The sequence below is a fragment of the Salmo salar genome, chromosome 18 (genome assembly GCF_965601325.2).
Source record: "Salmo salar chromosome 18, fSalSal1, whole genome shotgun sequence".
NCBI classification, from domain to species: Eukaryota; Metazoa; Chordata; class Actinopteri; order Salmoniformes; family Salmonidae; genus Salmo; species Salmo salar.
Genome location: NC_138308.1, coordinates 66,813,742 through 66,840,946, shown reverse-complemented (window position 1 = coordinate 66,840,946; position 27,205 = coordinate 66,813,742).

The window sequence follows — 27,205 nt, the reverse complement described above, 5'->3', positions numbered from 1 at the left end:
CTGTGATTATGATCGAAGAGAATTCTCTTGGTAGATAATGCAGTCAGCATTTGACAGTGAGGAATTCTAAGTCAAGGGAACAAAATGACTTGAGTTCCTGTATGTTGTTATGATCACACCACGTCTCGTTAATCAAAAGGCATACACCCCCACCCTTCTTCTTACCAGAGAGATGATTGTTTCTGTCGGCGCGATGCGTGAAGAAACCAGGTGGCTCCCAACTGTTTGCAAGGGAGCTCGTCTATTTACAGCTATTTGTGTTTGGAAGTGCCGTAGATCATAGACATACAGGTAAAATAAAGAAAATGTAGTGCCAAAATAGTGTTTTAATAGGGTGTTGTGCCACGATGAGCTGCCAGAACAGCTTCTATGCGCCTTGGCATATAATCTACAAGTGTCTGGAACTCTATTGTCAGGATGCGACACCATTATTTCACGAGAAATTCCATAATTTGGTATTTTATTGAATCTCCCATAAGTGTTCAATTGGGTGGAGATCGGGTGACTAAAACACACATGTACGCACACACTCACACATACTTTTAACCCCTATGCTCCTTTTAGACACCTCTTTCAAAGTCCATGAGATCTCTTCTAGTCATGATAGCAAAAATAATGGGCAACAGGACATTTTTATACAGTCCCTTCAGATAGTATTCTCACCCCTTGACTTTTTCCACTTTATGTTGTGTAACAAAGTGCCATTCAAATGGATTTAATTAATGTTTTGTCAATGCTTAACACAAAGTATTCTGTAATTTCAAAGTGGAAAAACAATTTTAACACTTGTAAAACATTTATGAAAAATAAAACACTAATCTTGATTAGATAAATATTAAACCCCAAGACACTACGTGTTAGAATCATCTTTGGCAGCGATTTACAGCTTTGAGTCCTTCTGGGTAAGTATTGGATTTGTCCCAAACATAACACTTTGTATTCAGGACAAAAAGTGAATTGCTTTGCCAATTTTATATTTGTATTCTGTACAGGCTTCCTTCTTTTCACTAGGTCAATTAGGTTAGTATTGTGGAGTAACTACAATGTTGTTGATCCATCCTCAGTTTTCTCAAACATTAAACTCTGTAACTGTTCCTTAAAAGTCTATTGAATCACCCTTGTGTCAATGTAAGTAAGATAATTTAAAAAAAATCAGTCGGTTTAAGCTAGAAATATTTTTTACACGGACTGCATCTCAAGCCACAGCATCTGCCTATGTTGGCCTTCCACATCTGCGGTGGAAGGTAGCCGAGCTACAGCGGTGTTTTTCAGACCATGAGACATCTCACAAAATCGTCTGTAGTGTTACAAACTAATATGACCACTCTGGAAAGATGATATTGTCACAAATGCGATGGTGTTCTCTGTGTTTCTCTAAGAGCCCTACAAGTGTCACTGGAATCATCTGAAGGTAACCTGGTACCGGTTAAAAAAATTTAAGGAGGTAGATTTGTTTTGACTGTCTGTTTTGTTATTTATGAATGTGTTATTCAATGTGTTACTATGGGCTATAGTAGTAAAGGCCAAATTCAATATTTTATCAAATCATTTCTAGTAGAATCCCCCCCAAAGGCTTAGACTTTTAGAGGTTTTAAAGTCACTATTGGTCTCATGGTGATATCCCTGAGTGGTTTCCCTCCTCCCCGGCAACTGATTTAGGAAGGACTCCTCTATCTTTGTAGTGACTGGCTGTATTGATATACCATCCAAAGTGTAATTAATAACGTCACACTCCTACCTTTTTCTGTGACCAACAGAGGCATATCTGTATTCCCAGTAATGTGAAATCAATCGATTAATGCCTAATGAATTTATTTCAATTGACTTATTTGCTTATATGAACTGTAACTCCGTAAAACCTTTTAAATTGTTACATGTTGTGTTTATATTTTTGTTGACTGTCATTTGTAAAATTTTCCCCAAAACATAATTACACTTTGACATTATGGGGTATTGTGTGTAGGGCAATGGCAAAAGATAAATCACAATTTAATACATTTTAAGTTTAGGCTGTAGGAAAAAGTAAAGGGGTGTGAAAACTTTCTGAACGCACTGTAGATACCCTAAGCACGATGGGATGTTAATTGGTTAATTAACTCTGGAATCACCTGCTTTCAATATACTTTGTATCCCTCATTGCCTTTATTTTTGCAGTTACACATACATACATACATACATAGATACATACATACATACATACATACATACATACATACATACATACATACATACATACATACATACATACATACATACATACATACATACATACATACATACAAGTGCACATGCAGTATGTTTCCCTCCACCCCCATAGCACCTCACTGTCACTCTTGGTTACATTTCAAGTTTCCTATTTTTCTTCAAGCACCCAAGGAGGCCCAAAAAACCTGTGGTTTATTTACACTTCATATCTTAGCTGAAATCTTCTGAGGGATCTAGGAGGAGTTCTCCCACCGGAGAACAACACATAATCTTCACCTCCTGTCATGGGCCTCTGTTTGGCTTCATCACAGAGCAAGCACTCAGGATCCATGGTATTATTAGTCTCCCAGGGCTTGTTCATTAAATTTACCCTTCAACATTGCACTGTACTGTATATCCTACAGTGGTAGAAAAAAATAACGGATGTTGGAGGGAGAGCTGCGTTAATCTAGTCTGTAAAGGTGTATCCTGCCTACAAGGCTGTGCAATATGCATGATATGTTGATGGAGCGGTGTGTGTGCATTTGAGACTGTGTTCACTCCGTTCGCACATTATGGAGGCTCATATTAATACTGTAGATGTGAAAAATGTTGTTGTTGCTGTTTGTGTGTGTGCGTGTTTAGTTTTTTTTTACTGAGACCTGAACCCTTATGTATTCAATACAAAGTTATGGAGAAGTGACACTGACTCATTTGGCAGAATGACTACCAGACATGATATAACATTACCATTTGCACCCCAGGTGATCTGCAAGTTTGTTCGTGATAACTCCATAACAAAGGAAGGGTGATTTTGCGAGCATGTAGACAGGTCCCATCTAAAGCAACCAGGCATTGGAAAAATATTCTTTGGCTGTACTTTCAGCAGGGGCTGCGGAGTTCAATCCCGCTCCACTCACAAATGCCAAGGCTTAATCCCCTCACTGTTGAGGCGTTTGTTTGAGGATTGCCCTAACTGCTGGCTCTCATGTCACCTCACTGTCCTTTGCTCGCACTTCAAAGAAACACAGTCCAATCTTGACTCAGGAGCAAACTGTCTCAAGTTGTTAATCAGGCCGGGGCAATTCCACTGGAACAGAATTGCGCTGAGACTCAGATTTTTCACTTAAAATGTATGCCAAACAAAAGCCATTGATTTCAAAGTTTAACAAACCATACAACCCTGTGCACAAGGCTTACTTTAAACAATTTACACAGAACATTTGAAAAAAAAACATTTACTAGAACTGTGCAGATGCAAAGTTTAGAAGCAGAATTTCGGTGAAATGTTTTCCAAAAACTTTTCACGCATGAGTTCCAAATTTCTGTAATGATTGTCCCAGCCCGAGTTTTTTTTTTTACGCATATGATGTCAGAATGCGCTCTCTTCCAAAATTAGATTTTTACGCAACAGGATACTTAACCCATGCTGCCCTCAAACCATCTCACGACTTCCACCGAAGTCGGTTCCTCTCCTTGTTCGGGCGGCGTTCCGCGGTCGGCGTCACCGGTCTTCTAGCCATCGTTGATCCACTTTTCATTTTCCATTTGTTTTGTCTTGTTTTCCTACACACCTGGTTCTCATTTCCCTCATTAAGTGTTGTGTATTTAACCCTCTGTTCCCCCCCATGTCTTTGTGTGGAATTGTTTGTTGTAAGTGCTTGTACCCATGTTAGTTATTTCTTTATGTCGTTGGTTTTGAAATTAAACTGCTCCGGCTATTACCTAGTTCTGCTCTCCTGCGTCTGACTTCACTGCCACCAGTTAAACACCCCTTTACAAACCAAGACATGCTGCCTGCTAATTATCTATAGGCTATGTTTCAACATGCCAATTTCTAATTATTTTTATAACAAGTTTTATTTTCTAACAATTTAAATAGAGGTGTGTTCCCCTCATTAATTCACATAGAAGTAGCCCATTTCACTGTTGTGGACAATTTATGTTTGAGGCTTTACTGAGCCCAAACTTTTCCTTTGAGAAGAGCTCAAGCACTTCCCCAGTGTTTCTGCAGACATTTGCACAGTCTTGCGCAAACCTTTTTCCCCTGGCACATTTTCTTTCTGAATCGCATTGCTTTCATTTGTTGTTTTCCTTACAAATAAGAACTTTGGATGTGTGTGTGTGTTCCTATCTGGGAGCCAGAAATATTTCTGATTGAGAGGGGGTCAAATACTTATTTCCCTCATTAAAATGCAAATCAATTTATAACATTTGTGACATGCGTTTTTCTGGATATTTTTTTGTTATTCTGTCTCTCACTGTTCAAATAAACCTACCATTAAAATTATAGACTGATCATTTCTTTGTCAGTGGGCAACGTACAAAATCAGCAGGGGATCAAATACTTTTTTCCCTCACTGTATAAGGTCCCACAGTTGACCGTGTATGTCAAAGCAAAAACCAAACCCTTAGGTCGAAGGAATTTTCCGTAGAGTTCCGAGACAGGATTGTGTCGAGGCACAGATGTGGGGAAGGGTACCAAAACATTTCTGCAGCATTGAAGGTCCACAATAACACAGTGGCCTCCATAAATGTTAAAGGAAGAAGTTTGGGACCACCTAGACTCTTCCTGGTTCTGGCCACCCGGCCAAACTGAGCAATCGGCAGAGAAGAACCTTGGTCAGGGAGATGACCATGAACTCAATGGTCACTCTGACAGAGCTCCAGAGATCCTCTGTGGAGATGGGAGAACCTTCCAGAAGGACGACCATCTCTGCAGCACTCCACCAATCAGGCATTTTTGGTAGAGTGGCCAGACAGAAGCCCCTTCTCAGAGGCAGGGTCTGGGAGACTAGTCCGGATCGAGGGAAAGATGAACGGAGCAAAGTACAGAGAGATCCTCGATGAATACCTGTTCCAGAGCGCTCAGGAACTCAGACTGGGTCGAAGGTTCAACAACCCTAAGCACACAGCCAAGACAATGCCAGAGTGACTTCAGGGCAAGTCTCTGAAAGTCCAGAGGCCGGACTTGAACCTGATCTAACTCCCTTGATGCTCCCCATGCAACCTGACAGAGCTTGAGAGGATATGCAGAGAAGAATGGGAGAAACTCCCCAAATACAGGTGTGCCAAGCCTGTAGCATAATTCCCAAGAAGACTCGAGGCTGTAATCACTGCCAAAGGTGGTTTTTAACAAAGTACTGAGTAAAGGGTCTGAGTACTTATTTAAATGTTATTTCATTTTTTTATATTTTATACATTTGCAAACATTTCTCAAAACCTATTTTTGCTTTGTCATTATGGGGTATTACATATAGATTTATTAGGGGAAAAAACGATTTAATCAATTTTAGAATTAGGCTGTAACAAACAAAATGTGGAAAAAGTCAAGGAGCCTGAATGTACTGTATTTATAGAGCATAATGTATTTATAATTTTATTGGTGAGCTAATGCTAAGCTACTTGCCAGCTATGTGTGGTGCCATGTTTGTTGGCATTATACAAGCATTCTGAGTGTCACGTAAACGTCTGTCAGACCAAAGATGTTATAACAAAATTAGGTGAAGGAATGGTTCACTCTTTCGAGTAAACCCCCTGAAATGAATGAAGGGAAGTGAATGATAGGTGACACACCCCATTCAACATGCCTACTGCAAACAGACCAAACTCATCTTGTCTCCTCTCATCGTTGGTTGACACGAAAAAACAAACATTGTGGTGTGCACAAACTACAAATCGTCGGATTACTTTTGATTTTTAGAAATAGTTTTACTCAATTATTTTGATCAATGATGAGCTCACCTGTGATGAATTGTAAATCGTAGGTAATTGCTGTTAGCGAAGTAATACTGTGGTTTCTGTCAGCTGAGAGTAAGCTAAATTGGACTGCTTGTGTTACGTCAATCTTTCCTCATTTAATGCTAGGACTAATGTAACCTACATTTTCCGGTTTCGTTGATTGTGTTATGCTGTCTCTACTCTGTGAATGTCTGAACATTGCATCCAAAATTAAACTGGTTACATTCAGGACACTTTGTAAGGACTTTGTTTGTGCAAAATGTTTCTGTGAAGGAACAGTGTGGCCAGCTCAAACGCTGACTGTTGCGTCAATCAAAACTAGATAAGTGTTCTAATCACTTCGGTTTGAGCGTACACTGCAGTGACCACTGTAGAAGGATCACACCATTGTTGGTACTTGTCAAAGGGTTAAATGTCTGCTCCAAATTAAAATTAAATTATGTCTGCAGAAAGTATGGGGTGTCAGCTATGAAAAAAAGAACTACATATTTTGGTTATTGAAATATTGTAAGTGAAGTGAATTTACACCTGGTAAAGAAATTACAGTAAGAGAATTTCATCATGGGTCCCTGATCTGTACACAGAAATGCATAATTATGGATATGAATATCATTCTCTTCATGGTGATGTATCCTAAATACTGTAGGTACACAAATGTATAGATATGTAATATCGTCCTTAACATATTCTACACACTGGCTATTATTTTAATGTGCTCTGCCCCCAAACAAGACCAAATCTGAAGCAATCATAGATGTCTATGTTTCACAAGATTGAACATCAAAATACAGCACAATAGAGCTTAGTAGAGTATAGTAAAGGACAGAACAGTAGAGTGGAGTTCAGTAGAGTACAGTAGACAATGAGTAACGATAATTTGGCTATATACACTGCTCAAAAAAATAAAGGGAACACTTAAAGAACACATCCTAGATCTGAATGAAAGAAATAATCTTATTAAATACTTTTTTCTTTACATAGTTGAATGTGCTGACAACAAAATCACACAAAAATAACCAATGGAAATCCAATTTATCAACCCATGGAGTTCTGGATTTGGAGTCACACTCAAAATTAAAGTGGAAAACCACACTACAGGCTGATCCAACTTTGATGTAATGTCCTTAAAACAAGTCAAAATGAGGCTCAGTAGTGTGTGTGGCCGCCACGTGCCTGTATGACCTCCCTACAACGCCTGGGCATGCTCCTGATGAGGTGGCGGATGGTCTCCTGAGGGATCTCCTCCCAGACCTGGACTAAAGCATCCGCCAACTCCTGGACAGTCTGTGGTGCAACGTGGCGTTGGTGGATGGAGCGAGACATGATGTCCCAGACGTGCTCAATTGGATTCAGGTCTGGGGAACGGGCGGGCCAGTCCATAGCATCAATGACTTCCTCTTGCAGGAACTGCTGACACACTCCAGCCACATGAGGTCTAGCATTGTCTTGCATTAGGAGGAACCCAGGGCCAACCGCACCAGCATATGGTCTCACAAGGGGTCTGAGGATCTCATCTCGGTACCTAATGGCAGTCAGGCTACCTCTGGCGAGCACATGGAGGGCTGTGCGGCCCCCCAAAGAAATGCCACCCCACACCATGACTGACCCACCGCCAAACCGGTCATGCTGGACGATGTTGCAGGCAGCAGAACGTTCTCCACGGCGTCTCCAGATTCTGTCACGTCTGTCACATGTGCTCAGTGTGAACCTGCTTTCATCTGTGAAGAGCACAGGGCTCCAGTGGCGAATTTGCCAATCTTGGTGTTCTCTGGCAAATGCCAAACGTCCTGCAGGGTGTTGGGCTGTAAGCACAACCCCCACCTGTGGACGTCGGGCCCTCATACCACCCTCATGGAGTCTGTTTCTGACCGTTTGAGCAGACACATGCACATTTGTGGCCTGCTGGAGGTCATTTTGCAGGGCTCTGGCAGTGCTCCTCCTGCTCCTCCTTGCACAAAGGCGGAGGTAGCTGTCCTGCTGCTGGGTTGTTGCCCTCCTACGGCCTCCTCCACGTCTCCTGATGTACTGGCCTGTCTCCTGGTAGCGCCTCCATGCTCTGGACACTACGCTGACAGACACAGCAATCCTTCTTGCCACAGCTCGCATTGATGTGCCATCCTGGATGAGCTGCACTACCTGAGCCACTTGTGTGGGTTGTAGACTCCGTCTCATACTACCACTAGAGTGAAAGCACCGCCAGCATTCAAAAGTGACCAAAACATCAGCCAGGAAGCATAGGAACTGAGAAGTGGTCTGTGGTCCCCACCTGCAGAACCACTCCTTTATTGGGAGTGTCTTGCTTATTGCCTATAATTTCCACCTGTTGTCTATTCCATTTGCACAACAGCATGTGAAATGTATTGTCATCAGTGTTGCTTCCTAAGTGGACAGTTTGATTTCACAGAAGTGTGATTGACTTGGAGTTACATTGGGTTGTTTAAGTGTTCCCTTTATTTTTTTGAGCAGTGTAGATTGGGGGACCAGTACCGTGTCGATATGCAGGGGTACAAGGTAATTGAGGTAGTGTACATATACTGTAGGTAAGGGTAAAGTGACTAAGCAACAGGATGGATAATACACAGAAGCAGCGTATGGGTTTGCTGAAGACATGACAATGGTAGGCCAGATCACTGATGACGATGGGACAGACTATTTGGAGGTCAGAGACCTGACACTATGTAGCCAGGACAACAACCTCTCCCTCAACGTCAGCAAAACAATGGAGCTGATTGTGGACTAAAGGAAACAGAGGGCCGTGCACTCCCCCATCCACATTGACAGGGCTGTAGTGGAGCGAGTCAAGAGCTTAAAGTTCCTTGGTGTCCACATCACTTAGGAATTAACATGGTCGTGAAGAAAACATAACAACGCCTCTTCCCCCTCAGGAGGCTGAAAACTTGGCACCGGCCCTCAGATCCTCAAAAAGTAATAATGCTGTACCATTGAGAGCATCTTGACTGGCTGCATCACACTTATTTCTAACTATTTATATATGCCTTTATTTAAAAAAAATAAAAATCAGACCCTTAGCCTTCATTTGACATCCAATTTGAAATGCTCCTATGAACTTCACATGATGGTGCTCATGGGTCCTTTCACATGAAGAAAAATAGAAAAATAGTTGGCAGCAAACAGCCACATCTCCCAAATCTCTTCATTCAGAACACTACAAGGAAAGCACTCCAGGTCTTCAATGACAACAGCTGTCCACTGCACTGCATCCTTCCACATACTGCTGTCCGGTCAGAGATCTGGTCAGTGCCACTCACACTGATTTATTTATTTTTTCCTTCATTCCCTTCTGCATTGACAATCCTCAATAAGACTATGGTGAACTGACATGTAAATGCTCAATGTAAATGTTTTAATGTCTGTTTTTAAGCATATTTTTATCCTTTCAATGCCAAGGGCACCAAATAAAATGTTCCATTTTTGTTTTAACGTAGTGGACAATGAAGTGTTCTATCTTTAAAAGCTCTCTCTCTCCCAAGCCTCTTCTCCCTCATCCTTCTTATTTGTCTTCCCACCCACTTTTCTTATCCTTGGCGCTTGGCTTGTGTTTGCTTTGTCAGGCAACAAGTGGAAAATGGATCGCCCTGTTTAATGTTGAATAAGGACTAAAGGAGGAATTACTCAGCCACTGAAATATTCTGTCCTCTGTGTCAACAGGGATAATGCTTCATAGAACACCGGATGTGTTGGTGTTACGTCAATAACCCCAAACTTAATTTCTGAAAGGAAGATTTTAAATGTTTTCATTTATCATGTTACATTACGTAGGAGATGAGATGATGAGTATGGCCTTTACCACTAACCATGAACTGGCATTAAGGGACAGTTTTCATTCAGAACCAATCACCTGCTTCTAAAGAGCAATAGTTTTTCCATTACAAATAGATTTGAAGGAATGCGAGCTGACCTTTTATTTCAAAAACCATTACTGACCAAGAATCAATAGATGCATCTGAAGAGAATATGGCCCTTGAAATAAATTGTCTTATAAAGTTGGTCATTAAAAATGGTTCTAAATCGCCACACAGCCATATATTCGAATCACACATTTTTTTGGTCCACTGAAACAAAGGCACAGAGGAGCATACTGCCTACCTCAATTTCTTTTTCATAGCTTGTTTTGGTCAAGAATTATCTGAAAGTATTCCTCCACAAATGTACTCCCTAGCTTTCCTTGGCTTCAAAGTACCCTCTAGATTTTATGGGCATTATCTGTGACGTTATTACAAGCACTACGAAAAAATGTGGGCTGATATAAATCTCACTGATGCTCTCAGCCAATCCCAGGCTAGTGGGCGATGTAAGTTATCCTGTGTGAAATACCCCTGGCGCCTAACAAGCCATTTAAGCAGTGACAGTGCCTTTGGAATGGAAGTCCGGTTTTGAAAGGACCATAATGTCTTCATTCATGTTAGACACATAAAGGAAACTGCTGACTGTTTTGAAATTCATAAAATTGGAAAGCGAGGGAGGGAGTGTATAGAAAACGTGGGGGTGGTGGACCTAAAGTCCTCAAAAATGAATCGCACTCTTATTCAGCAGTTTTGGACCAAATGGAGTATTAGACTAGGACTTTTCTTTTGGACTTGAGCCTGGCTTCTATCCAGCTTGCAATAGCATTCTCTTTCAATGGGCCATAGAATTGATGGAAATAATCCCAATCCTTTTATTTCACATCCTCTCTTCTTTGAGTGAGTATATCTTCTCACATTCCTTCTGAGCCATTTAGTATAATCATTCATCCTATTCAATTAAATGCAATTACTGTACAAACAGTCGTTGTTTTACCCCTTTTCCTTTACCATTACCTGTCAGAAATCATTAAATCGATATCAAACATGTTATCTATTTATCAGATAACACAAATATGACCTTCACAGTGATGTCGTGAGAGCTCTTACGCCTACAGTAGCTACAGTTGGATGGAAAATACATTCATTGCCTGCATTCCTTTTCCTTTAATATAAATAACAAATTGGGATAATGCTTTCCTCTACACAGCTACAAGACTCTGATCCCAGTAGTGCAGCCTGGACTGACTCACCAGCTGGTGGTGGGAATATATGAGAGAGGGGAAAAAAGAGAGAAGATAAAGGGAAGAGAATCCAGTGACTGATTAGCCTGAGCCGTAGAGCTGAGCCTGTAGCAAGAGGATTGGGAATGGTCGGATTTAAGAATATGCCAATAACTCATTTCCAAACAAATAAACAGCAGTAACAGATACAGGGAGCCATAGAAGGGGCAGGGAGTGAAACTGGCATTTATTTCCAACAATGCATCAGATTTGAAGAACTGTTTGCTATCTGAGCCTAAGAACCACTCTGTGAAGCGAGCATGATTTGTCTGTCCTCATAAAATCTATCCTCATGAGGTGGGAGTCTGTACTTTCCCTGCACAGTCGCACCACGCTTCGCTCCACAGGTAATGTTACACTTCACTACATTACAACGGCTTGATTTGTTTGATCTGAGCAATTCTTCTTAGCTAGCTACATAGCCGTCTTTGTATGAAAGATAATTGTGTAGTTTAGAGTAACTGAGTAATTATCGTGGCTAGCTATCTTCGTCCTCCTAACGTAGTCAACACTGCTAGCTGCTAGCTAGCTAGTCATCACTGCTAGCTAGCCAACTTCTACCGACTAGCAGCACCGCAGAAACTATTACATTACAACGTAACGACGTAACGACTTGATTAGTGTGGTGTTAGTGTTAGTTAGCCAGCTACATAGTTGTCTTTGCTGTCTCTGTATCTAAGATAATTCTAAGATAATTGTGTAGTTTGAGTTTGAGTATTATCGAGGTGAGCTAGCCAGCCGCGACGCGGCGCCAGACTTACTCAACACACCTAGTCATCATTAACCCACTGCCAGCTAGCCAACCGTTACCGACTAGCAGCGCTGTAGATACTAATACTTTACAACGGAACGATTTGACTAGTGCAGTGTTACCTAGCTAGCTACTTAGTTGTCTTTGTCATAGCTTGATAATTGTTAGCTAGCTAGCCAGCCATCGAGGTTAGCTAGCCAGCTATTTCCGTCCCCCGCGACGCCATTCTTCCTAACCCAGCCTACTATTACCGACGAGCAGCATTGTTGAAACTAAATACACTACAAGGAACGTCTTGATTAGTGTTATGTTAGCTAGCTAGCTACAAAGTTGCTTTGTATCATGACAAGGTGTAGTACTGAAACCACCGAGGTTACCTAGCCAGCTACACGTTCAAAGTCAACAACGCAGCCACTGCTAGCTAGCCTACTCCACCAGCCAGCAATACTGTATCATTTTAGTCAATAAGATTTTTGCAACGTAAGCTTAACTTCCTGAACATTCGAGACGTGTAGTCCACTTGTCATTCCAATCTCATTTGCATTAGCGTAGCCTCTTCTGTAGCTTGTCTACTATGTGTCTGTCTATCCCTGTCCTCTCTCCTCTGCACAGGCCATACAAACGCTCCACACCGCGTGGCCGCTGCCACTCTAACCTGTTTAGGATAGGGGGCAGTATTGACACGGCTGGATAAAAAACATACCCGATTTAATCTGGTTACCACTCCTACCCAGTAACTAGAATATGCATATACTTATTACATATGGATAGAAAACACCCTAAATTTTCTAAAACTGTTTGAATGGTGTCTGTGAGTATAACAGAACTCAAATGGCAGGTCAAAACCTGAGAGATTCCTTTACAGGAAGTGGCCTGTCTGACCATTTCTTGAACTTGTTTTCCATCTCTATCATTTACTAAGGATCTCTGCTCTAACGTGACACTTCCCACGTCGTCCATAGGCGCTCAGAGCCCGGGAAAAAACAGAATGTCGTCATTCCAGCCCCAGGCTGAAACACATTATCGCCTTTCTCAAGTGGCCGATCAAGGGACACTGGCTTATGCGCGTGACCCCGACCGCCCCCGCCTTTGGGATTTTTTCCTCTGTTTGCCGAAAAGGAGATTCCCTGTCGGAATATTATCGCTTTTCTACGAGAAAAATGTCGTAAAAATTGATTTTAAACAGCGGTTGACATGCTTCGAAGTACGGTAATGGAATACTTAGAATTTTATTGTCACGAATTGCGCCATGCGCGCGACACTTCTTTACTATTTCGGATAGTGTCTGGAACGCACGAACAAAACGCCGCTATTCGGATATAACGATGGATTATTTTGGACCAAACCAACATTTGTTATTGAAGTAGCAGTCCTGGGTGTGTATTCTGACGAAGACAACAAAAGGTAATCAAACTTTTATAATAGTAAATATGATTATGGTGAGTGCTAAACTTGCCGGGTGTCTAAATAGCGAGCCCGTGATGCCTGGGCTATGTACTTAGAATATTGCAAAATGTGCTTTCACCAAAAAGCTATTTTAAAATCGGACATATCGAGTGCATAGAGGAGGTCTGTATCTATAATTCTTAAAATAATTGTTATGCTTTTTGTGAACGTTTATCGTGAGTAATTTAGTAAAATGTTAGCGAATTCCCCGGAAGTTTGCGGGGGGTATGCTAGTTCTGAACGTCACATGCTAATGTAAAAAGCTGGTTTTTGATATAAATATGAACTTGATTGAACAAAACATGCATGTATTGTATAACATAATGTCCTAGGGTTGTCATCTGATGAAGATCATCAAAGGTGAGTGCTGCATTTAGCTGTCTTCTGGGTTTTGGTGACATTATATGCTGGCTTGAAAAATGGGTGTCTGATTATTTCTGGCTTGGTACTCTGCTGACATAATCTAATGTTTTGCTTTCGTTGTAAAGCCTTTTTGAAATCGGACAGTGTGGTTAGATTAACGAGAGTCTTGTCTTTAAATGGCTGTAAAATAGTCATATGTTTGAGAAATTGAAGTAATAGGATTTTTAAGGTTTTGAAAATCGCGCCACAGGATAGCAGTTGCTGTTACGTAGGTGGGACGAATTCGTCCCGCCTAGCCTAGAGAGGTTAATGATAAAATTACATGTATTTATATATTTTCTGTTTTAGTAGTGTCGACAACAACATTAGAACTTTAAAAACAATTATACTTTAAGGAAAATGTATTGATTTTTATGTTTAGCTAACATAATATAATTTAAAAAGTATGCATTAAGTTTCTGTAATAGAATAAACATGACAAAAACAAATGTAGAAATTAATAAATGCATTTCCATAGCTTCCAAACAAAACTGTATGGGAGTGCCAAGGTGGAGGCGCGGTTGCTTCAAAACAGTGCCTTCTGTTAGTCATCTTGTATAGAAATAAATAATTGTGAGAAAACATTCTTCACCTGTTTGATTGCATAATCGTATTTTGCTGCAGTGTCAAGATTCTAACCAAGCATCAACAAACTTGGTGTTGTGTGAGCTATTGCCTCTGACATTGGTCAGGCACCGCACTGCTTCAGTGAGTACTGGGCTTGACTTTCAGATTTGCAGTAAGACAAAAAACAAAAGTTGGTGGGATACCCCAAAACAAAAAAAGTAGAAGAAGAAGAAACAGGAAGTTTATGCCTGCAATTAATCTATTTTGGCTCTAACTCAACTGTTTCAATTTGTTTTGTTAAAAGAAAACGTGTTTGACAAGCGGGGGTTACAGACAGTGAAAGTATAGCGAAGGCACAAGGTCTAAAACAAGAAATGATAAAAATTCTAACTTGATCTTTTCTATGTTCGTAGGAGTGTATTTCTTCCACGTCTTCCCACTCTGCTCCCTATTCACTTATCTCTGAGATATAGACAGGTTTCCCTCTCCCAAAGGGGGTGGTCATCTAGACATGCACGTCCCTGCCTCAGTCCCTCAACCGAAGTGATAATTGATACCTCCAGCAGGGGAGCTAACTACTACTCGTATATGTACAGTCAAATCTGACCTCAACCCCACAGGTACCCTGATACACCCATCCCCTGTCACTCACACATTCCAATTCATATACTACCACCTATGTTTCTCATAACAACTGTCAGGAACGTTCTAATAGTATTAACTGTAGAAGCAGGTTATTTGCGGTTACACCAACACCTGCTCAGTTCTATAGTCCTGGTACTTACTCACACACCTGTGCATTTACATTTACATTTAAGTCATTTAGCAGACGCTCTTATCCAGAGCGACTTACAAATTGGTGCATTCACCTTATAATATCCAGTGGAACAACCACTTTACAATAGTGCATCTAAATATTTTAAGGGGGGGGTTAGAAGGATTACTTTATCCTATCCCAGGTATTCCTTGAAGAGGTGGGGTTTCAGGTGTCTCCGGAAGGTGGTGATTGACTCCGCTGTCCTGGCGTCGTGAGGGAGCTTGTTCCACCATTGGGGTGCCAGAGCAGCGAACAGTTTTGACTGGGCTGAGCGGGAACTGTGCTTCCTCAGAGGTAGGGAGGCGAGCAGGCCAGAGGTGGATGAACGGAGTGCCCTTGTTTGGGTGTAGGGCCTGATCAGAGCCTGAAGGTACGGAGGTGCCGTTCCCCTCACAGCTCCGTAGGCAAGCACCATGGTCTTGTAGCGGATGCGAGCTTCGACTGGAAGCCAGTGGAGAGAGCGGAGGAGCGGGGTGACATGAGAGAACTTGGGAAGGTTGAACACCAGACGGGCTGCGGCGTTCTGGATGAGTTGTAGGGGTTTAATGGCACAGGCAGGGAGCCCAGCCAGCAGCGAGTTGCAATAATCCAGACGGGAGATGACAAGTGCCTGGATTAGGACCTGCGCCGCTTCCTGTGTGAGGCAGGGTCGTACTCTGCGAATGTTGTAGAGCATGAACCTACAGGATCGGGTCACCGCCTTGATGTTGGTGGAGAACGACAGGGTGTTGTCCAGGGTCACGCCAAGGCTCTTAGCACTCTGGGAGGAGGACACAAGGGAGTTGTCAACCGTGATGGCGAGATCATGGAACGGGCAGTCCTTCCCCGGGAGGAAGAGCAGCTCCGTCTTGCCGAGGTTCAGCTTGAGGTGGTGATCCGTCTATGCACTCGATATGTCCGATTTTAAAATAGCTTTTTGGTGAAAGCACATTTTGCAATTATCTAAGTACATAGCCCAGGCATCACGGGCTCGCTATTTAGACACCCGGCAAGTTTAGCACTCACCATAATCATATTTACTATTATAAAAATTTCATTACCTTTTGTTGTCTTCGTCAGAATACACACCCAGGACAGCTACTTCAATAACAAATGTTGGTTTGGTCCAAAATAATCCATCGTTATATCCGAATAGCGGCGTTTTGTTCGTGCGTTCCAGACACTATCCGAAATAGTAAAGAAGTGTCACGCGCTTGGCGCAATTCGTGACAATAAAATTCTAAGTATTCCATTACCGTACTTCGAAGCATGTCAACCGCTGTTTAAAATCAATTTTTACAACATTTTTCTCGTAGAAAAGCGATAATATTCCGACAGGGAATCTCCTTTTCGGCAAACAGAGGAAAAAATCCCAAAGGCGGGGGCGGTCGGGGTCACGCGCATAAGCTAGTGTCTCTTGATGGGCCACTTGAGAAAGGCGATAATGTGTTTCAGCCTGGGGCTGGAATGACGACATTCTGTTTTTTCCCGGGCTCTGAGCGCCTATGGACGACGTGGGAAGTGTCACGTTAGAGCAGAGATCCTTAGTAAATGATAGAGATGGAAAAGAAGTTCAACAAATGGTCAGACAGGCCACTTCCTGTAAAGGAATCTCTCAGGTTTTGACCTGCCATTTGAGTTCTGTTATACTCACAGACACCATTCAAACAGTTTTAGAAAATGTAGGGTGTTTTCTATCCATATGTAATAAGTATATGCATATTCTAGTTACTGAGTAGGAGTGGTAACCAGATTAAATCGGGTATGTTTTTTATCCAGCCGTGTCAATGCTGCCCCCTAGCCCTAACAGGTTAACATTTAATTGAAATACTTTAGAATTCCATTAATTTCAATGAAGGACTGCTTCTTCTGGGGAGTGCCAATATGGTCAACCGGTTGCTTCAAAGCCTCTCATAGGCCAATACATAGCAGCAGCAATCCAGGGTGTATATACATCTTTGTTTTCTCCCCTCAAACTTCTTGGTTTCTCTATCATCAGAATAATACATTTCTTGAAATTTAAAGATATTGTTGTCAAACAAGCTGAGGTTAAAAGTTTAATATCACGTTTTCCCAACGTATTTTAGCTTTCCACATTATCTCTATGGAGATGGGACAGCAAGGGTTTAGAATTACAATATTCAATCTCTTATTTACCAGATGTTGCTTTACCAGGTAAACCATTGATTACAAGACTTAGCCATTTTACATGTGCAGTTTTCTACTTATTTTATGCTCTACAAATCCAATCAGTTAAACTATTCACTTGGATGAATAACAAATCAGGATGGAGCTAAAGACCAAAGACCTTTCCAAGAAAACCCCTGGCCGGGACAGGAAGAAGATTACTAACTGCGAAAGGACATTTTATTGGGACGCACCAAGTGACCCTCATATCTCACTTCCTGGTGTTGAATGTGAATGTGCTCCACATATGGGTGGGGTTCACTCCAATGATCTTTGTTCTAGGCCTTGGAATAACAAGGCTGTTAGTGTATATGTATACTGTCTCTTCCTCTAGCTTCATGTGTAAATCAAATCTGGAAAGGGTTAGCTGTGAAACTAATCAGGAAGTGGAAAATATGGTCCCTACATTATCCCTTGGGAAAACAACGGTGACGTTATCTATGCACACACCTGTGTGTTGTATTTTACATATTTATCAAATAGGACAAATTACATGCTAAATGAAACACTTAGCATGTGAGAAAAGGTAGAGTAAGGTTCGGTGATTAAGATGACAAATATGATTTGTAGAATATAGTCGTCTTCATGGAGATTGTGGTAAAAATATTATTCAATGTCCATTCAAATGATTTGATTCTGGTTGTCACTAATGTGATGCAGACAGAGGGAATAGAATACTATTGACATAATTCAGATTTAATTCAAAGCATATGAATTTTCTTGACTTGAATGAGCTGTTTCAAAGTGGAGTGGTATTGGATATGACTTATTAAAAGTGGAGACTTCTGAGCCTTGTGACTAGAGAGGAAATGAACACCAATGTCTGTTTTTTTCTTATTCTGTGTTTCTTTTGGTTGCCTTTATCTTTTGAGTTATCCCTGTATCCTTGAACCTCAGAAGCAAGAGAACACAATTCAGTCAAATATGATTTGTTGATGTATTTTCCTTTTTCCTCCTTTTCGTACTTGGATGCAGGTTCACATTGTACATATTTTGGCAGGCCATGATGTGAAGATAAAATCTTTTACTTGAATACTGTTGTCATGACGTTGGCCTGTGGGTAAGGTTTATGACCCCCCCCCCCCCCCCCCCCCCCCATAAATACCTTTCTCCCTTCCCCTCTCTGAATCTACTGAAGGACTTGAATAGCCTGTGTTAAATATAGAGAGTCTGGGAACATCAAACAAATGGGGAAAGGTACCACATATTTTGTTAATAAAACCAGTTGGAAATATGCTTGATAACGTAATGAGTATGGATTTCATTTCAGTTGTCATCTGAGACATTATGATTGATGACAGGACGACATAAACTGTACCTGAGAAAGTATACGCCCTCTAGTTATCAGAGTCACATGGAATTGTTATGCAATTGAAATGTTTGATATTGAAAATGTTTGTTAGGAGATGAAATGTAATTTTAGCTTCCAAATGAGAGAATTGGGTTTTCATAAGGAAAGTGCCCTGCTCGATCAGTGGCCCAACCCTGTGAAGAGACCGGGGTTATAAACGATGAAACACCTCCCTCCCCCTCTCCACTATATAAGCCTTTGACGAAAAGATAACCAGTGGTTCCAGTGCGGGAGGTCTGCAGCCTCTACGTTAGAAGGACACACATGTCACTGACAGAACTAAGCCAACCTCGGCGTGAGCTATGGTATGAACTGGTATGAACTTTGAGCTTATTCACTACAGAAGTGCTACTTCCTAGCCGTTGAGTTAGCAGCGGCCGCTGCTTACGTGGGCTAGGAAAGGACGGACGACGGATCCAGTCTAACAACCAGACGAAGATACCACCACGTATCCAATTGACCACCATTGACATTCTTCCGGCCAGGAAGATCTGTTGGCCAACCCGGCCAGCATCTACGACCAATCTACCGAAGCGCAGCTCAGAGTAAATATTTATTGCATTTTCCTTTTCCAAATGGGCGGTAATTTAGAATGCATAAGATAATGTATTTACGATAGCATAGCTGCTGTTTCTCTGTTCCTCAATCTTCCCGCTCTTTCATTCAAGCCCAACCCCCTTTCCTTTGTGTAACCAGCGGTCATATCTGTTCCGTCTACCAGGACGTTTTCTGTATGACATCATTGTATTCTGTGTATTTGTAATTCTGTGTGATTAGTTAGGTATTTAGTAAATAAATAATTAAACCCAATTTTGTATTGCTGATTCAACTTGTTAGCCAGGGTTCGTGAAGATAGCCAAGAATTTACAACTTTCATTATGAGACTGAAAATAAGACAAGGGTTAATATTGACTGCTATCGATGTAAAATATTACAAAGTATTTTAAGAGTTTATTCGGAAGATAACAGCTCTATAAACGTTCTTCCGTGGTGCCCCAACTTTCTAGTTAATTACATTTACATGATTAGCTTAATCAGGTAATATTAATTACAGAGAAATCATTTTATAAGTTAGCATGTCATATCACTTAATCCGGCATAGCCAAAGACACGACATTTGGAGCCCCCGTGCGAGGAATCTAAAATAGGATGAAGCTTTCATTTTGATTCAGCATATATAAAATTGAAAAGCAGATTACATAATATACCAAGTTGATTATATACATTATGGGAATTGTAGACTGGAATTATTGGTGCGTGTGTGTTCCGGAGAATAGCCTCCGTGTTGTGCTCTGACGTAGTCAGTGGGTAGCATAAACTATACATGTATGTATGATGGCTGATAAAGCTATCTGAGAAATAGCGCGTTTGGCCAAACGCTGGGCTATTTCTGCCTCTCGCGTTTCAGACGCGTGTTGGCTAGGTCATTATTAATTTCTCGAGCGAGGACAAAGAGCCAGCCGATTGAAATTTAGGAGAGATTAGCTTGACCAGCGATAAGTATCTCTTTGTCTCTCACGTTTCGATGCGAGTAGACCACGGTGCATTTCGTTGTTTCCCGCGAGTTCCGGTTAAAACATCGTCAAATATCGCCGAAAAGGGTTTCAACATAATACGTTATAAGTAAAACCTTTCCCTTGCCAAGGGAATCCTATGTTGAGCATTTTTCAGGCATAAAGTAGCATTAGCTTGATCGAGATGCTAAGCTAACAAAAGGGAAAACAGCCATTTTGTTTTGTGCCACATTGTAAGTCATCCGACTTGCGGAACGAAAGTCCTGCCCTGGGTACTTCCGTTTGATTTCAGCGTGTGCCAGCAGGACCTTTGAAGAGTCACCAGTACTTTCCTTCCAGAATAATTAGTCAGGTGACACTCAAGTCGTTACTCGTGATATCCAGACGGATATCGATGTCTTATTCAATTGAACTAATAAGTGAAATTGCCAGATTTACATTCTCAAGTTTAAATAATATCCAAATTGATGAGTTTTCTAAATGAGACATTGTAATCTTTTTCCACATTAACCTAGATGAATAAACCTCTCAGGTTAATTAAAGTTTAAATCCCAAATAGCCTATACAGGTTTGATTTATCATTCAAATTGATCAATCAGTAAAATTTGGTTTTTGCAAAACCCATTCAGTAATCCAGTACTGACAGAAGTCCCGCCCCCGCTGGAATCCCATGTGGCTTCGGCCCAAGGAAGAAGTGTACCATAGTGGGGAGTGTTCCCAACATTTGATCTACTGTTTACACTTATGATATCCAATCAATGGAGATTGTATGGATTATCATCTCATTCAATTTAATAAGTTAAATTGTTGAACATACCTTAATGTTCTTGCAATCAAATGAGACACTTTTAAACTTCCCATATTAACCTGGATGAAGTAACCTCTCAGGTTAATTCAAGTTTAATACCCAGATAGCCTACCCAGGTAGGATTAATCATTGGCAATGATTAATTAATTCAATTTGCTTTTGCAAATTCATTCACGTCCAACTTCCACATTACTGGTACAGTACTGATGGTTCGTCAACATCTATAAATAGATTAAACTTGTCTTTGCAGCTTCCAATGAATTCCAAACCCAAACATTGAAAAAAAATAGGAACATTTTTCCTCTAAATTTTTCTAATAATGTGCAAGCTACCAAAGGAGGTGGTCACCACTCCTCCGCTAATTAGTGAACCTCCACCCATAAAAGGATTGATCTCTGACCTCACTAGTGATACCAACCCTAATTATGCCATTAGAAAAACAACAGCCGAAATTGCAACGCTCTCCAAAATCAACCATCAAATACAGGCTTTGTGACTGTTCTCTCCACTTTAGCACTTATGTATCGCCATCAAAGGTTGGCATCGGTCCAATACCACAGTGCACAGCTGAAGCACGTGCAAGACATGGCTAACATGAGGGCACAGGTGGAGAGAACTGAGCAACTATTGACAAAAGCAGGAAATGAAAACATTCTGCTAGTCGAGGAACTGCGTTTGAAATCGGAACAATTAAAAGTAATTGCAAATACTTATGACGATGAACGAGCACAAACTCTCCAACAAAATCGTCATCTGCAGGAACAACTCGATTTAGCCAAAACTAAATGCGATGTAGTCCACGCCAAACTAGATAAATCTGTCGAGTTATCTACAAACAGGAACGCGCAATTTGATAACATGCAGGCAGTTTTGTTGAACGTTACTCAAGGTAACAATGTTCTACTCCAAATTCTGCAGACCAAAGACGATCAGTTGATGAACACAATGACAAAGTTGGATGACAAATCAGCAGAACTTATTGAAGTCGCTGACCAAATGAATGATGAGAGAACTCAGGTGATGAGGATGGAAATATTGATTTCTAAGCAAGCAAAGGAAATCTCATCACTGAATCTCTCGCTCCGTACTCGAGACCTCTATCTGCAAACCATGACAGATAAATTTGAAACCGAAAGGAGCAGGTGTGACACTCACGTGTCCAAAATTGGTACTCTAAGCGCTCAAGTGGACTCTGCAATGCAGCAGAAGACCACCCTTAGGTACCATCTGGAGGAAGTCCAGAATGGTCACACTCTACAGCATTACTACCCATCCAAGCAACCGGAGTCCGGTACTCAAAGGAGTGAAGACGATAGGTTTCAGACATTGCCTCCATCATGTGTCCCTCAGTCTTCTCCTCTTGGCCATTCGGCACTGAGTAATATGGAGCCTCTTGGCCAACAAAGCCAAAGCTTGGCTTCTCCTCTTGGCCTGTCGGCCCCAATTTCTCCACAGGATGAAGCCAACCCTCTCCGCCCGCTTGGCGCAGAATACCTTGACAAACTCGTCAAGAATTTCCCCACCTTTGACCCCGTTCCAGGTCAGCCAAACGATACTGAGACGTTCCTAGCTGACATAGAGGACGCGTTGGGTGGCTACCCGAATGCTACGGGTTCTGACAGGGTTTACCTGTTGAAGCGAACGTCGAATAGACACGTGACGAGGTTCATTCGCCTACAACAGCAACACGTGCTAAATGACTACGCTAAACTTGCCACAGCTTTGAAATTAGAATTCAGTGGTTCTGCGACTCGCAAACACGATAGCTCACTGGCTAACACGGTCAAACAAGCTCGAAACGAACACCCACAAGCTTTCTATCATAGGCTTCGTTCAGCTTACTTTGGCCTACTCACAGAAACAGGAATGGAAGAGCTGTTACCATTCAAACAAATGTTTCTGTCGAACATGTATCCCACCTTCATTACCTACTTGGGCCCTGCCGCCCACGTTGGCTTGCCTATCTTACAACTCAGAGAGCTTGCAAGCACAGCTTTTGAGGCATCAAAAGTTCACAACGCTAAGAGCCCTGACCACTCGGTTTTGAAGTTTGACCGGGAGCACTCACTCCAGTTAGAGGGTGCATTATCAGGTATTGGAGCGTCGAGAGATGACGCACCACAACAGTTTCTACCACGAAACCATGATTCCAATAACCACCGCGGTCGAAATAACTAAAGTACGTCGCCTTCAAAACGACTACCGCTACAATCGACCTGTTCGCTACGTTCCTGCACCCAACCCACACAAAGTGTCAGAGCACAAGGGTAACAAAGGGTTGAAGGACGATCAAAACGTAGACCAATGTTCTCCAGAAGTCCCACTACGGGAAGAACTAAAGCGAGAACAATTTGAGAAAAGGGTAAAAGATAAGTCACAAGGACTACACGGGGAATTACCGGACACCAGGTCCGCAGAAATTAACACCCATAGCAAGGACGTTAAAGTTCAAATTTCTCCCGCTCTCATTCAAGACCCTACCCAGGGCCCGCTTGATCAAGAAACAAGCCCCCGGGCTTTGTCTATAGACTCTGATACAAAAGTTGCGAAGAAAAAGGTAAAACGCTTCGTTAAAGCCAAGCCCACTCAAAATTGGAAAAGTCAATCTGCTTCCACCTTGAACAGAAATGGCACATCACGTCGTTGCGAACGACCACTCCACTTTGTGGGGAATATGTCCACTAACCGAGAATCTAAATGGCCATACCTGGAAACAGTCCTGGAGGACTGCTTAGCTTGTCATGCGCTAATTGATTCGGGTGCGACAATATCACTCATCTCTCAAACATTGTTTGATGATCTAAAAAGGGCTTTGAAGCCAACTAAACGTTGGTTAAAAGTGGAACGATGCGACACTAAACTTCGAGGGGTCACTCAGACTACCTCGCCTCTCACATTGAGAGTCATGCTGAAACTACACTTCCAGGACGTATCGCTCGTTCACCCTGTGTATGTTACCAGCCTCGAAACTGTAACCCTGCTACTTGGAGCAGACTTGATGGATCGTTTACTCCCATTGATGGATTGGAAAACCAACCAGGTATGGTCACAGGCCACAGTGCCTTCCCCACTGACCAAACTGTCTTCCCCTAACGCTAGCTGCAACGCAGTCATTCACGAGGGGTATCTGTCGAAAGCACCCCTTGGGAAAAAGACGTTTAGAAACTTCTTGGTGCAGAATCCGATCCAAGGAGATATTACGATATCTCGACACATTCCATCAGCCAATCTGATTGACCATTCTTTTCATGATTTCGAGCCCGCTGTCTCTGTGAATGAGCAACTTCCCTCCTCCTTGCAGTCGTGCAATACGGTAGTTGAGATGAACTTCTCTTGCCCTTCGGACACTTCCGCAAGCACTGCGGCCGTCTCAGCAAGAAAAACATTGATGCGCAGAGTACACTCTGCTTCCGATGATACACCTTCTGCTTTGTTGGGGACTGTCACCCCTTACAATGACACTAATGGCGTCAGTCCAGCAACTGACCCGATGACTCCCACTGGTGAAACACTTTGCGATATCACAGACCGATATCCTCGTCTCAGTTTGCAGGTACTGAAAAGGTTGCCACACACGGACGCGGTGGTGACTGACAGACCTCAACAGCCACTGAGGGTGTTGAAGCACAAACACCAGGAGATTTGGTTGAAAGGTTACAGCCATTCTCATAATAACGCGGCCACTGACAACTCGTACATAGGGTCCGACCTTTTCGTTTGCGCCTCGGACACCAACACCACCCGCTGGTGGGGGGGTCCCGAGACACAAAGGGGGGGAATAGTAGCCCAGACCCATGATGAGCCTCATCGAGGCCGGTGGGGGGGTCGAGACTATGGACAACACCGTACGAGGCCACCAGAGCATAAATCAAATCTAGTTGTAAACTCCCCTATGAGAACAGTGAGGAGCAGACAGGCCCCTAGACGGGGAGTATCTTAGAACACGTCTAAGATAGTACTGAGGTGTACCACACTGGTCGTAAAGGAAGTCCAATGGACTTGTCCACCTCCAAAACAAATGGCAACAATAATCATTCCTTGCCATGTGTAGGTTCAACTACAATACAACTAGTAATATGCTCCAATCATGTGTTCCGGTAGATAATATTTCAGAATAAATCGGTAGGACAACTGGACCCCTTGAATACCAGTACCAATACCACAGTCAGTCCAGCAACACTCAGTAAGAGGATTAGTAACCTCACAAGTTAAATTGCTATTGATAATAGCGACATAGGAGTCACTCAGAGTGCAACACGGGGAAGGGAATCTCCATTGCACTCTTCCAATGGTTAACACATGCCACTAATAAATAGAACCCTCCGTTCAGGAGAAAATTATTAGAAGTCATGAACCATGATCACACCACGTACGACTGGTCTAATACTTAGAGTACTTCCGTCGTGAGGTTAGCTCCTCCGTGGATAACATAGCTATGAAATTGACTTCATACCTACTGCCACTACAATAGTGGAAGACACAGTGACTTGTAGAAAACTACTACAGACTCCCTTGACACCAATTCTGACTGACCTCCAGGCATTGACCTGAAAATTACCTGACTACGTCAGACTCATTCTGAACAAGTTGTAATCTGCCAGGATACTTGGTTTTCTTCCCTTGACATGCACGATTGTGTAAGCATAAACGCACATGCACAACGGAACATCCAATTAGGATTTATGCTAGGATCACTTAAGTGTCCAAGCAAAATACCAGCCTTAGTAAAGTTGAACATTTACTTCTAGGCCTTTGACTCTACAGCACTCACCAGTTTTCTAACCAGAAGTCCATAGGTCATCCTGTAGACTGCCCAAAACTAGTGCCTTACAGCTGTAGACTTATCATATAGTTGTCAACTTAGGATAGTACCCTAAGCGCCACCCCTCAAATTAGGAAAGCCCTAGATATGACATTAGACAATGCCATGATAGGGTCATTTTGCCAAGACCATGGACGTAGATAGAATACAGTCCAATTAGATGATTAAGGTGGCATAACTATTTTGTTTTGTTTATGCTTCCATTAATTTTGTTTATTTTCTTTGGCACATAGAAAGTGATAGAGCCATAAACAACTCCCCCATACAACCATCAGTTAGTGCCACAACGCCGCTCATTTGGGAGGAAATGTAATGATATATTTCATGAGTGCGTGTGCGTTGTTAACATCTGCCTAAGTTACTGCCCAGATATTCCAGTCTGGACGACCAGACGACGGGTCCGGAACGGCGATCCCAATCCGGACATCCGCTGCCGAGCCATGGAACGGACTTCTTAATTTGCAGAGACCCTACCCGGGTCGACCACCAGAGGGGGGACTGCAATAGCAACCACCAACTGGACATCTGCTGCCCAGCCTTGGAGCGGATTTCTTCATTTGCAGACACCCTACCCGGGTCGACCGCCAGATGGGGACCACAACGATGATCCACAACCAGGACAACCCACGTTCATGTTTATGTTGGTTTATAACATGCAGGTTAATCGCAAGATTGAACCCAACATGGGGGGGACTGTCATGACGTTGACCTGTGGGTAAGGTTTATGACCCCCCCCCCCATAAATACCTTTCTCCCTTCCCCTCTCTGAATCTACTGAAGGCCTTGAATAGCCTGTGTTAAATATAGAGAGTCTGGGAACATCAAACAAATGGGGAAAGGTACCACATATTTTGTTAATAAAACCAGTTGGAAATATGCCCGATAACGTAATGAGTATGGATTTCATTTCAGTTGTCATCTGAGACATTATGATTGATGACAGGACGACATAAACTGTACCTGAGAAAGTATACGCCCTCTAGTTATCAGAGTCACATGGAATTGTTATGCAATTGAAATGTTTGATATTGAAAATGTTTGTTAGGAGATGAAATGTAATTTTAGCTTCCAAATGAGAGAATTGGGTTTTCATAAGGAAAGTGCCCTGCTCGATCTGTGGCCCAACCCTGTGAAGAGACCGGGGTTATAAACGATGAAACACCTCCCTCCCCCTCTCCACTATATAAGCCTTTGACGAAAAGATAACCAGTGGTTCCAGTGCGGGAGGTCTGCAGCCTCTACGTTAGAAGGACACACATGTCAAGGACAGAACTAAGCCAACCTCGGCGTGAGCTATGGTATGAACTGGTATGAACTTTGAGCTTATTCACTACAGAAGTGCTACTTCCTAGCCGTTGAGTTAGCAGCGGCCGCTGCTTACGTGGGCTAGGAAAGGACGGACGACGGAGCCAGTCTAACAACCAGACGAAGATACCACCACGTATCCAATTGACCACCATTGACATTCTTCCGGCCAGGAAGATCTGTTGGCCAACCCGGCCAGCATCTACGACCAATCTATCGAAGCGCAGCTCAGAGTAAATATTTAT